The sequence below is a fragment of the Camelus dromedarius genome, chromosome 8 (genome assembly GCF_036321535.1).
Source record: "Camelus dromedarius isolate mCamDro1 chromosome 8, mCamDro1.pat, whole genome shotgun sequence".
Classification (NCBI taxonomy): domain Eukaryota; kingdom Metazoa; phylum Chordata; class Mammalia; order Artiodactyla; family Camelidae; genus Camelus; species Camelus dromedarius.
The window spans coordinates 3,621,703-3,632,823 of NC_087443.1; the positions used below are offsets into that span (position 1 = coordinate 3,621,703).

At 46.8% G+C, this 11,121-nt stretch overlaps 1 long non-coding RNA gene across 2 annotated transcripts; it reads left to right on the top strand.

The window, feature by feature from the left end:
* The first annotated feature begins 285 nt into the window (after nucleotides 1-285).
* On the top strand, nucleotides 286-6,476 carry LOC135321860 (uncharacterized). Of its 2 annotated transcripts, XR_010382039.1 has the most exons (4): nucleotides 286-483; nucleotides 828-1,151; nucleotides 5,422-5,611; nucleotides 6,297-6,476. It is a non-coding gene; the product is annotated as an uncharacterized LOC135321860 (long non-coding RNA). The 2 variants fall into 2 exon arrangements; XR_010382038.1 differs by lacking the exon at nucleotides 286-483 and having other exon boundaries at nucleotides 605-1,151.
* Nucleotides 6,477-11,121: the final 4,645 nt, after the last annotated feature.

Sequence of the window (11,121 nt, forward strand, 5' to 3'; positions counted from 1 at the left end):
AGGGGAGGGTTGCTGGGCTCTGGAGGGAAAACAGAGGGAGGAAAGTATGTCGGTTTCATGAGGCGTGCATGTTCCTAGCCTCGAATAATGTGAAGATTCATCTCTGCTGTTCCTTCCTTTGGCTGTTGAATTTCCTGCCCCTTAAAGATCTGTTTTACCAGAAAATGAGAAAGTCTTCACCCAAAGAGGCACCAGAGAAATGAAGTCAGATTACTGTAAAAGGTTTCACGGCTGAGCCAGCAGGAGGGGAGCTGGTGGTTACTTCCTGTCTCACCCTGGAGGAGGGGCAGCCCAGGAAAGGGGTATCTTTGCTGCAAGGATTCTCGGGGGTTCCCGCACCTCTCCAGGGACCTGCCAGGCTCCCGGGAGGGACTGTTCTGATATCCAGACGGGGAGCACACAGCCCTGTGGGCCAGTGGAAAGCCATTCCCTTATTCGTCCATCCATCACCCTGCCCTCTCAGAGTGAGGAGAGGGCTGTGTGGTGAGTTTGGGAAGGGGACTTTCAGGGTGACTAGTACCTGTTCTTCACTCGTGTGAGGGTGTTTGTGGGTGTTTTTTTTTTTTTTTTGGATCGTAAACCTTATTTACTCTGAATGCAAAGCCACATAATGTTCATTGTTTTTCGTTGTTGTTACAATTCTGTTAACATGTTTTTAAAAAGAATGTGGTGCAGCGGCCCGGCCTTTGCCAGTGAGGGAATTCTGGGCCCACTGGTCCGTTTATTTCTTCTGTTCAGGGATCACTTACCCAGCATCACATCGTAGAGGGTTTTGTGCTAGGTGCCGTGAGCCTAAAAGAGAAACTACAAATAGCCCCTGCCCTTAGGAGTCACCTTCCCCAGCGCATCATGCGTGTGAGCAGGAAGTCCTCAGCCCAGCTGCCCGCCAGACCCCCTGGCCCCGCGGACCCCCTCCCGGACGCGCGCTCTGCGCTGGGCCGCCGAACGTCTTTCTTCCAGGGCCGATCAGACACCCGCCGAAGGGGCACCATCGCACCGACTGCCTTTGAGCCCTTGCTGTAGCTGAGCTCTGCCGTGTGCTGGGCCCTCGCCGGGGTCAGGGAGAGACCCGGCGTCAGGAGGAGGCCCGGGCCAGGTTTCCCGCTGTGTTTCTGGGGCACCTGGACGTGCAGTGACGTGTGGACTTTACGGTGAGTGCAGTTGGCTGAGCCTGAGTCAGCTCCGGGAGTCTAACTGCCACAAACAGAAGAGCCGTTTTCTTGGAGTCCACTTCTCATTCCACCAAAATATAAGCCCCTAGAGGGCTGCTCTGGTCACTGCTCTGCCCTCAGCCCAGAAGAGGGCCTGGAGCAAATGTCTCCTCCACATGGGAGGAAGCTTCCTGTTGTCAGATTATTTACTACGTCAACATACAGAAAATAGTGTTGTTAGAAGCCAGAAAATGATACCACTGATAAATGCACACATGCTACTTAGTCAAGAAATATTTCCAACTATTCTGTTTCTTTAAAAAGCCAGAATAGAAAAAAACACTCTCAAGGAGAGGGTATGGCTCAGTGGTAGAGTGCGTGCTTAGCATGCGCAAGGTCCTGGGTTCAGTCCCCAGTCCCTCCCCTAAAAGGCGATAAACCTAATTACCTCCCCCTACCTGACAAAATAAAATAATTAAATAATACAGTAGTAAGTAAATATTTTTTAAAAATTCTTTTTCTTTAAAAAAACTGTAATTAGTTGTTTTACCCTAAGATAATATTACTGATGACCTTTTTTTCTTAAGAAATTTCATAGCTTCTTATGGTTGCATCAATGAAATACCTAGAATTGAAAAGGGAACTTACTGGTTTGCGTTTTCAGAATGTTTGTATCTCCTGGGTCTCTGGTGTAGTTAAATGCTACTATTGTCTCTGAAAACTGATGCAACTTTCATGAAGCAATTGCTGTAACATGGCCTCTGTGTAACAGTTCCTCGTGTAGGCTTTTGAGAAAAAAAGAAGAAGAAGGAGAAGGAGAAGGAGAAGGAGGAGGAGGAGGAGGAGAAGGAGAAGGAGAAGGAGAAGGAGAAGAAGAAGAAGAAGAAAAAAAAAAGGCTTAGGTCTTGGAAAATACTAGAAAAGCGCCTCTCTCCAGGCCTACCATGTAAGCCCAGAGCTTTCGCTCCCCTGTGGACCATGACCGGTTTTGATGGGCAGTTCCTCATTTGTCGCTGGGCTTTGGGCCTCACTTCTGTTTTCTGACCACCGGCCAGCCCTGTGGTTGTCACAGGAGTCATGCAGTGGGAGGTGATGTGGCTGTCACTCAGGCTCTGGGGCCTCACACAGATGCCAAGTCTGTTGCTGGCAGGCTCTTCTCCCAGACACGGTGTCGGGAAGCCATGTGGTCCAGCAGAGCCGGGGTTAATGATCAGCTCAGGGATGAAGGCTTCCTTTCCGTGTATCCCCAGTGTCACTGGTGGAGGAGGGGACCATTGGAACGAGTCCTCTTGCCTTGCTTCCTTCCCCTTGCATGAAGGGTTACCAGTATACATCCTTTTCATTGGGAGGGCTATCTCTGTACAAATCAGTCCAAGGCTACACTCATGATTGAAGCAACATCCAACATTCCCCAAAGATGAAGGGCTTCTGATTATCTGCAGCTCATTAAGAGGACCCCTCGCTAGAGGACAGCTCTTTGTGGGGTACCCACCACGTTCCAGGGAGCCTTCTGGGGTCCAGTGGTGCCGTGATATACAAACCCAGACCCTGTCTCTGCTCTCACGGGCCCACACCTGGCAAATGAGTGAACGCAGATCAGTATTTCCATGTGTCTTGTGCTCACAGAAGATGGACCACAATGTATTGGAGTGGCTAATTTTTAAATTTTTGGTCAGATTGAATCCTTTTTTTTTCTTAATTGAAGTTTAGTTGATTTACAATGTTGTCTTAGTTTCTGGTATACAGCAGTTATTTGGTTTTATATATATATATGTATGTATTCTTTTTCAATATAGGTTATTACAAGATATTGAATGTAGTTCCCTGTGCTATACAGTACGATCTTGTTGTTTATCTATTCTGTATATAGTAGTGTGTATCTGTTAATTCCCAAACTCCTAATTTATCTCTCCCTCCACCCTTTCCCCTTTGGTAACCATGTTTGTTTTCTATGTCTGTGAGTCTATTTTTGTTTTGTAAATAAGGTCATTTGTATCATTTTTTTAGATTCCACATATAAGTAGTATCATGTATATTTGTCTTGGTCTGACTTACTTCACTTAGTATGATCATCTCTAGGTCCAGCCATGTTGTTGCAAGTGGTGATAGTTCATTCTTTTTCATGACCGAGTAGTATTCCACTCTGTATATAAACCACATTGGTCAGATCCAGTTCTACCAATCACCACGACACGGTCAAATCTACAAAACACTGGGAACTTTGTAGGGGATAGAACATCTTCTAGGATACAGAGTATTTTGCAGCTCCCATCCTAAGCCCCACCTCCAGCCCCTCTTTGGGCTAGAAAGCCACCTCTTTGGATTCTTGGGGGGCTCATCCTCCCCATCCGCAGTGTGACTTGACAAGAACTGGGGTACGAGTCAGTGAGGGAGGCTGCCTGCCACCCAGCAGGCTCCCCCAGAGGTAGGCAGGTTGGAAGCAGGGTGTGGTTCATGTTTGGTTGTGCAGAGCACATGCTAGGGTGCTGGAAGAGAACTGAGGTGAAGCTGAGATCAGAGCCTTCCCTGGTATAGAGATTCTCGGTGACATTGCTGATCAGCTGGTGGCTGTGACAGCCTGTCTGGGAGGCCACCTCCACCCTCAGCTCATCTGAGGAGGTGCTGCAGGGCTGGGAGTGCTGTCTGCACTGACAACTCTTGTTTTTCTGCTCGGCTTCCATCCAGGGCCCCCCTCTGGGCTGCTTGCTGGCCCTGGCCCTGGCAGATCTATGGTGTGGTTTAGGGGGCATTTCAGCATGGAAGGAAGGGCACGGGCTGGAAGACTAATGGCCCTGGCCTCCCAGCCCTGCACTTCATGCTTTGTAATCTAATGACATTCTGATGCTACCTTTTAGTTGTTGCATGATGTGGGGTAACACTTGGAGAGGTAACAAATAAACCCTCGAATTTCAGAGTCTGAGCACTGATATTTAATCTTGTTCAGGGCAGTGGGCGACTCCCCTCAGGTGCTGACTCGGGGAGCCAGGCTCCTTCCGGCTCATTGCTCAGCCATCCCCTGGGGGCTTGGGGACCTCTGCGTGGAGGGAGGAGGTGAGGGAGAGGACACCTCTTACCACGTGAACCACACAAGTCGCTTCTGTTCACATTTCCTTGAGTTGGAGGACTGCGAAGTGAGACCCCAGTGAGGATTCTCTCGTGTGGGAGGGGAGCGGAGTGCTGCTGGACCATTAGTCAATCCATCACAATAAGGGGTCAACTTCTCAAGCCTCAATTTCCTCATCTGTAAAACAGGCATGTAGAAGCCACCTCCGAGAGTTCTGTGAGGATCAGAGCTAGTGTATGTGGTGCGACTAGTCTAGCACCAGACATAACCCTTGGCCGTGCTGACAGCCCGCGAGAGAGGGGCTCTCTCATGGGTGGGATTGGGGGTTATCCAGTCTCGTCCCCCCTGGCTACTGGGAGGGCTTTGTCCATGCCTGGGCTTCTGCCCAAGGTTCCATGACGATGTGAAGCAATCAGCATTCTGTATTATAATTATTGTGTAAACGCAAGTGTATGTCGTGATGATCATCACGTAATGTGTGTTGTGATTATTCGGTCGATGCAAATGAACATCTCACTCTGATATATGTTCACGGCCTAATATTCCCGGGGCCCTGACCTAGGCTTTAAAATATTTCCCCATTGTCTGCTATCATTCAAAAGGCTTTTGTTATCAAAGCAACATAGATCATTGCAAAACTTGCCAACCCACCGACACCTATACAGCGGAGCTTAAAAACTTCCTCTCCAGGCTGGGTGCCCCCTCCCCTACCAGCCCAGCTTAGATCAGCAACCGTCGTTACCAGTTTTGGTAAATCTGTTCAAGAATACTCTGTTTATTTCCCAGCGTGTACAAATCCTTTCTTTTTCCACAAAAGCAAAATCAGGCTGCGCTGTGCTCTGACGCTTTCCTTTTCACAGCCACGTGGTCTCCCATCGTGGCCACAGTTTATTTAACCAGAGACAAGAGCTTTAGTGGTACGTGAAAAGGCGCCAGACTCTTCTTTTCGCCGTGTGAGCTGTCTAAACTCCCCAGTCCTCTCCCCATCAAATTGCAGTCCCCTCTTTCCTTCTCGCTGAAATCACAATTCCATCTGGCTACATCCTCCTGCCTCCTACTGGGCAGCCCTCACCATCCTGGGAAGTGGACAGGCTGGTTCCAGGGCTCTTGTTTGTTCTGTGTTGAAAACCCACAGGGACCCCTTCCCTGTACCTGTAGCTTCAGGCTGGTTCAACAGAGCCAAGTTGTCTTTGTTATGCCCTCCAGGCCACTGGGGACACTCGGTTCAACGTCAGGGATTTGGGCCTAGAGATGGTAGATCAGAAAAGGAGTTTCCGTCTGTTGCTCAGTCCCTTTGGATTAAGGCTTCTCAATGTCGTGAGAAAACCAAGTGGTTCTTTCAACTTTGCTGCGGTCCCAGATGGGGAGGAAGGCCACTGAGACTTCAGAGATCTTGGTGAGTCTGCATTCAAATAATGAAAATGCTTTAAAAAAATTTATTGATGTGTAGTTGATTTACAATGTTAGTTTCAAGTGTACAGGCAAATGAGTCAGTTATACACACACACACACACACACATTTACATATATTTTGTGTGTGTGTGTGTGCACCATACAACTGGCCCAAGCCGGGGGAACCACCTGGCTCCAGCCCTAGAATAGTATTTTCCAGTTTCTAGCCATCCGTGTGCCACCTTCTGCTTTCCTTTTCTGCATCTTTGCACACCACCTTTACCAATTTATTTAGTCTCTATAGATTTGAATAATTGCCCTTAGAAATTTACAATCTATTTTAGCTCTGTCTTAACCCTAAGGAACGTCTTGGAGTTACAGGTTGGTTGTGTAAGCTACACTTTTTTCCCCTAACATCACAAGAAATCCAACTCTGAAAAAATTATTCGTCTAGGTACTGCCTAACATCACGGTCTACACCGCACTTTGGCAATTCCTGCCCTGGTACCTTCTGCGTCTCTTCAAGCGAGATGTGGCCCTTTGAAGCATTTGAGAGGAGGCCCCTTGAGAGACCTCTGGGACATGTAGGATTTGTGATATCAGGCAACCACATCTGTTTATTCTGCACCAGGACACAATGGCATTTTTGGCCACAGTGATCCTCATGGAATGTTCTTCTCTTTTTCCAGAAAGGAAAGAAATGCTTCCATTTTTTCAGCCACCACTGAGGATAAGGAGTGAAGTGTGAGGACGCATCCAGGGACCCTTGCTCCAGCAGATGGAAGGATCTTTTACTGCTTCACATGCCCTGGGCCAAGCTCACATTCGTCCTATTTTTAGACTTTCGGGCTGACTTGGTGAATTTGGCCTCCTTTTCAACAGATCATATTAATGAACTGCAGATGGGCCCGTAATTGGTTCCTTTCTGTCACAATTATTTCACGTGCAGGCAAATACACTCGATGTCTCCTTGGTGAATTGTTACGCAGTTTCTAAAACCTCTGCGGGGTCTGGGAACAGGTTTTCTCTTTGGCTGGGACATCAGAGGACAGACTATTCTAGATGGATTTACTGAAGCGCTTGGATGCACACTCGGCGTCCTTGGCAGTTACGCTGAGAATTCCGGGATCTTGGCTCTGCAGTCAGTTACATGCAGGCACTGATATTTATTATCTCGGTGGTTGGAGGCGAGGGCTGTGTTACTGGATGATATTTAGAAACATTTCCCCTATGTATTAACGTACTCACAAGCTCCATTATTCCAGGGGTCTGCCCACCCCTTCCCCTCTCTTGGCCACACCTTGAAGTATTGCCATATGTCCGGGACTCCAAAGGCATTTTAATTTTATGTTCTACAGACTTTCCCTTAAGAGGCTCTATTTTTCCCCTTTGGCCTCATGTGGAATCTGGGTCCAGTTTTCTCAGTGTGACAATATAAAACAATGGGAAGGTGAGTCTGCACACGCAACAGCGGGAGATGTTGTCCGTCCGGACCTCAGGGAAGCACAGATGTTGCAGACAACCTTAGAAGGATTGGCTGCCGTCCTTGTACTGCAGAGAACCAGCAGCAAGCTAGGGTCCGGTCCAGGCAGCCATCCATATCTTCAGGGAGCAAAGTAAGCAGGGGGAAGTGACTGTGTCTAGATCGTGGACTGAAGTCTTGAGGGAGCAATTGACTGACTCCCAGCAGAGTCTCAGCCAGTGGGGAGTGATGGAGGACAAGACGAAACTTCCGCCCCGTTCATCCTCCAAGCAAGCTTCTGCCCGCTTTCTGGTGAGTTACTCACTCAAGTGAGCGACTCTAAATCTTGCCAGTCAGACAGCTGGGATTTATCCGTGTTCTCTCCAACCTGGTGCATTACCCAGGAAGCCAGCTTTTCCCTCTGGAGCATCCTTGTCATCCAGGATGCACACGGAGGGGATGGTCACATCCCCTCCACATCAAAGGCTTTGTACCAGGACACAACTTAATATATGTGTTTACCTAGATCAAAGTGTATTTGAAAACTGAAGCTTCTGTATAAAATACAATAACTTCATTTTCAGGTCAGGTCAGACAAATTTTACTCTTATTATCTGCCCTTCGGATTATTTGGGCTTCTATTCATCAATGAGATTACAGAGAGTTACCTTTTTGTTTTTTTAAGTTAATGTATAATTGACATACAACATTACATTCATTTCAGGCATACAACACAATGATTTTGTATTTGTATATACTGTGCAATCACCACCATAATACGTCTAGTTAACATCCATCACCACATATAGTTACAGAATATTTTTTCTTGTGGTGAACTTTTAAGATTTACTGTCTTAGCAACTTCCAAATATTCAATGCAGTTTTATGAGTTATAGTTGCCATGCAGTACATTACATCCCCAAGACTTATTTATTTTTTAATTGGAAGTTTGTATTTTTCAGTTCTTTTCAACCAAGAGTTAATTTTATTATTTCCATGTGTGGCATTCAACAACAATGTCAAACTCGGGTAATTTTAACTTTTGGAGTTGAGAACTTATGTTGCCCAAATACGTTCTGGGATGTCCTTCAGAAAGGGCTGACTCCCAGCTGTCTTACAACTCACTTGTCTCTTACCGCATCTCTGAACTGACAGATGGGACAAACCATATTGGTCATGAATCCTGCTGGCTCTGAGAGGAAAAGACTAATGGGAAAAGGCATCTGAGGTCGTTCTGGTCCGGGGGACAGTTCAGCCTGGCCGCTCCTTGGGGATGGTGTAGATGATGTGTGTTGAAGGACCAGCCGCCCTCCCTGCGTCTTCCAAGCCCACTTCTGATGATGGTCTTGACTTTTCTGTAGCCCGTGACCTATGGAAGTGCAGCGCCCATCCCAGGAAGAAAAGTCATTTCTCTCATCCTGAATTAAATGACTGGGGTGCCCAACAGTTAAGTAGCAAGTGGCCTTCGGACAGATGGCCATCCGAAAACCCCGTTTGTCTCACCTGAATTCACTTGAGCCACCAACAGCTCTAAAGTCCTACAACAAGGCTCTAGGAAGTCTCTTGAGTTTTCATCATCTCTAAATGATGACGTTTAATTCGCTAATATGTGTGGTTTGGTCTAGATAGAGGATTTCCAATTTCTTCCAAGGAGTTGATTCTTTTCCTAGCTCACAATTTTGAGCGTTTACTGCCTTGAGAATTATAGTTGACCTGGGAAACTATAGGAGGAAAGGGGTGAAGTGATCATGGGCATGAGTAAAATTTTTATTTCTACTTTTATTTTTTAATTGAAATAGAGTCAGTTTGCAATGTTGTGTCAATCTCTGGTGTGCAGCATCATGCCTCAGTCATCCGTATACATACATATATTCCTTTTTACATTCTTTTTCATCATAGGTTACTACAAGATACCGGACATAGTTCCCTGTGCTGTACAGAAGAAACTTGCTGTTTGTCTATTTTATATATAGTAGTTAGCATCTGCAAATCTCGAGCTCCCATTTTACCCTTCCCCTTCTCCACCCCCCTGGTAACCATGAGTCTGTTTCTGTTTTGTAAATAAGTTCATTTGTGTCTTTTTTTTTAGATTCCACACGTAAGTGATATCCTATGGCATTTGTCTTTCTCTGTCTGACTTACTTCACTTAGAGTGACAATCTCCAGTTTCATCCATGTTGCTGCAAATGGCATTATCTTATTCTTTTTTTATGGCTCAGTAGAATATACCACAGCTTCTTTATCCAGTCATCTGTGGATGGACATGTAGGTTGTTTCCACGTCTTGGCTATTGTCAATAGTGCTGCTGTGAACTTTGGGGTGCACGTATCTTTTCAAATTAGAGTTCCCTCTGGATACAGGTGGCCATGGAGTTTAATCTCTGACTTATAAACACTGAACGAGAGGCTTGGTTCCTATCAATTATTTTTAAAAGATTTATTCAAGCTCCCAATGGGCTTCCATGTATTTGAAATGAATCACCGAACATCCCTCTCTCTTCTGCACGCATCCATCCTTCCATTTGCCATTGGAATTGAGTTTCTTAACCAATGAAGCGACTTGTTGGTGCTGCTCTCATGACATCAGATTTTGATAGAAGGATGTCTCCTGCAGACCAAGGGTCTCCACCCCCAGATGAACCTCACTGTCTCAGCTGGTCCTTTTCTCTGCCGTGTGGTGCATCAAGGGGCTGAAGAACAGAGGAGGGATGTGTCTGAGGTCTCAGGGCTTGAGGGCTCTTCCCTTTGAAGATTGGAAAGGGCTTTGCAGAAGAGGGTCAGTGTTTAGAGTGACTAAATAACTAACAGCTCCCACCCATATGAGCTTTCATTTTTCAAATATATGTAGATGGTTATAATTAATAAAATGCACATTTATTTATTTGAAAGCATACCTACATTCGTTACAGACTTTTGTCATTATTTATTTTCTTAATCAAGAAATTTTAGACATGCAACCACTATCCCATGAGAGTGTGCCAAACTTTGGGGGTTCAAAAAGGGTCCTCACATTTGAGAACATAGGAGCTGCTAACAAAGAGGACGGCCAAGGCCAGTGCGGGGATGAACCCTTTAAACATCAGGCCCAGCAGAACAGAGGCCTGCATCCTGGGTGGGTTACAGAGCAAAAAGACAGAACCAAGGATGGGACCTGGAGACAGCCGACTCACAGAGCTTCACGGCTTGGCTGGTGTTTATGAAATTCCCGCTTAGTCTGCTGATTCTTTAATTTTTTTACTGGAGGTCCTGGGGATTGAACCCAGGACCTCGTGCATGCTAAGCATGTGTTCTACCACTGAGCTGTACCCCACCCCTTAGTTTGTTGATTTTTAAAGCGAGTTTTAAAACTAAATCCATTGTCCCATTGCCTAGCCCCAGTCTGGGTTTGAACAGTTAGCCCAGGAGAAACGGAGACACCGACCTGACTCTGGCCTTCCAGGGAGAAGGAGTGATACCGCCTGGCAAGACGGCCGGAGGGGGCTCCCCGGGCCCTTCTCTGGGCCAGGGACGAGGCCACGATGCTGGGTGTCTGGGCAGCGTCACCTGCTCCTGGTGGGACAGGGCCCCCTCACCTTCACCTGGGCACATAGTTGTTTTTAGCTTTTTTTATTTGCTTGGGGGTTTCGGGGGGGAGGAGTAATTAGATTTATCTACTCACTTATTTTAATGGAGGGACGGGGGCTTGAACTCAGGGCCTCGTGCGTGCTGGGCACCTGCTCTATCGCGGGGCTACCCCGTCCCCACTGGGCACGCAGCTCTGTGCTCCCTGCTTCTCTTCTCTGCCAGAGCTGAGGCTTCGTGCGTCCAGGGCTGCGTCTGCCCGGGCCCAGCGTGGGACATGTTTGTGGAATGACTAATCGATGAGCGGATAAATGCATGAACGGCTGAGTATGACTTCGACTTTACAAGTTTAGAGACTGAAAACATTTTGAGGAGATTTTCAAAGTCCAGATGGCGATTTATTAAATATGCCTTTCATTTTGTTCTCTTTTGGGCCCGCACAGATTTCTAGAGGTCAGAGTGCTCCATGAAAAGTCCTGATTTTTCCCGTTG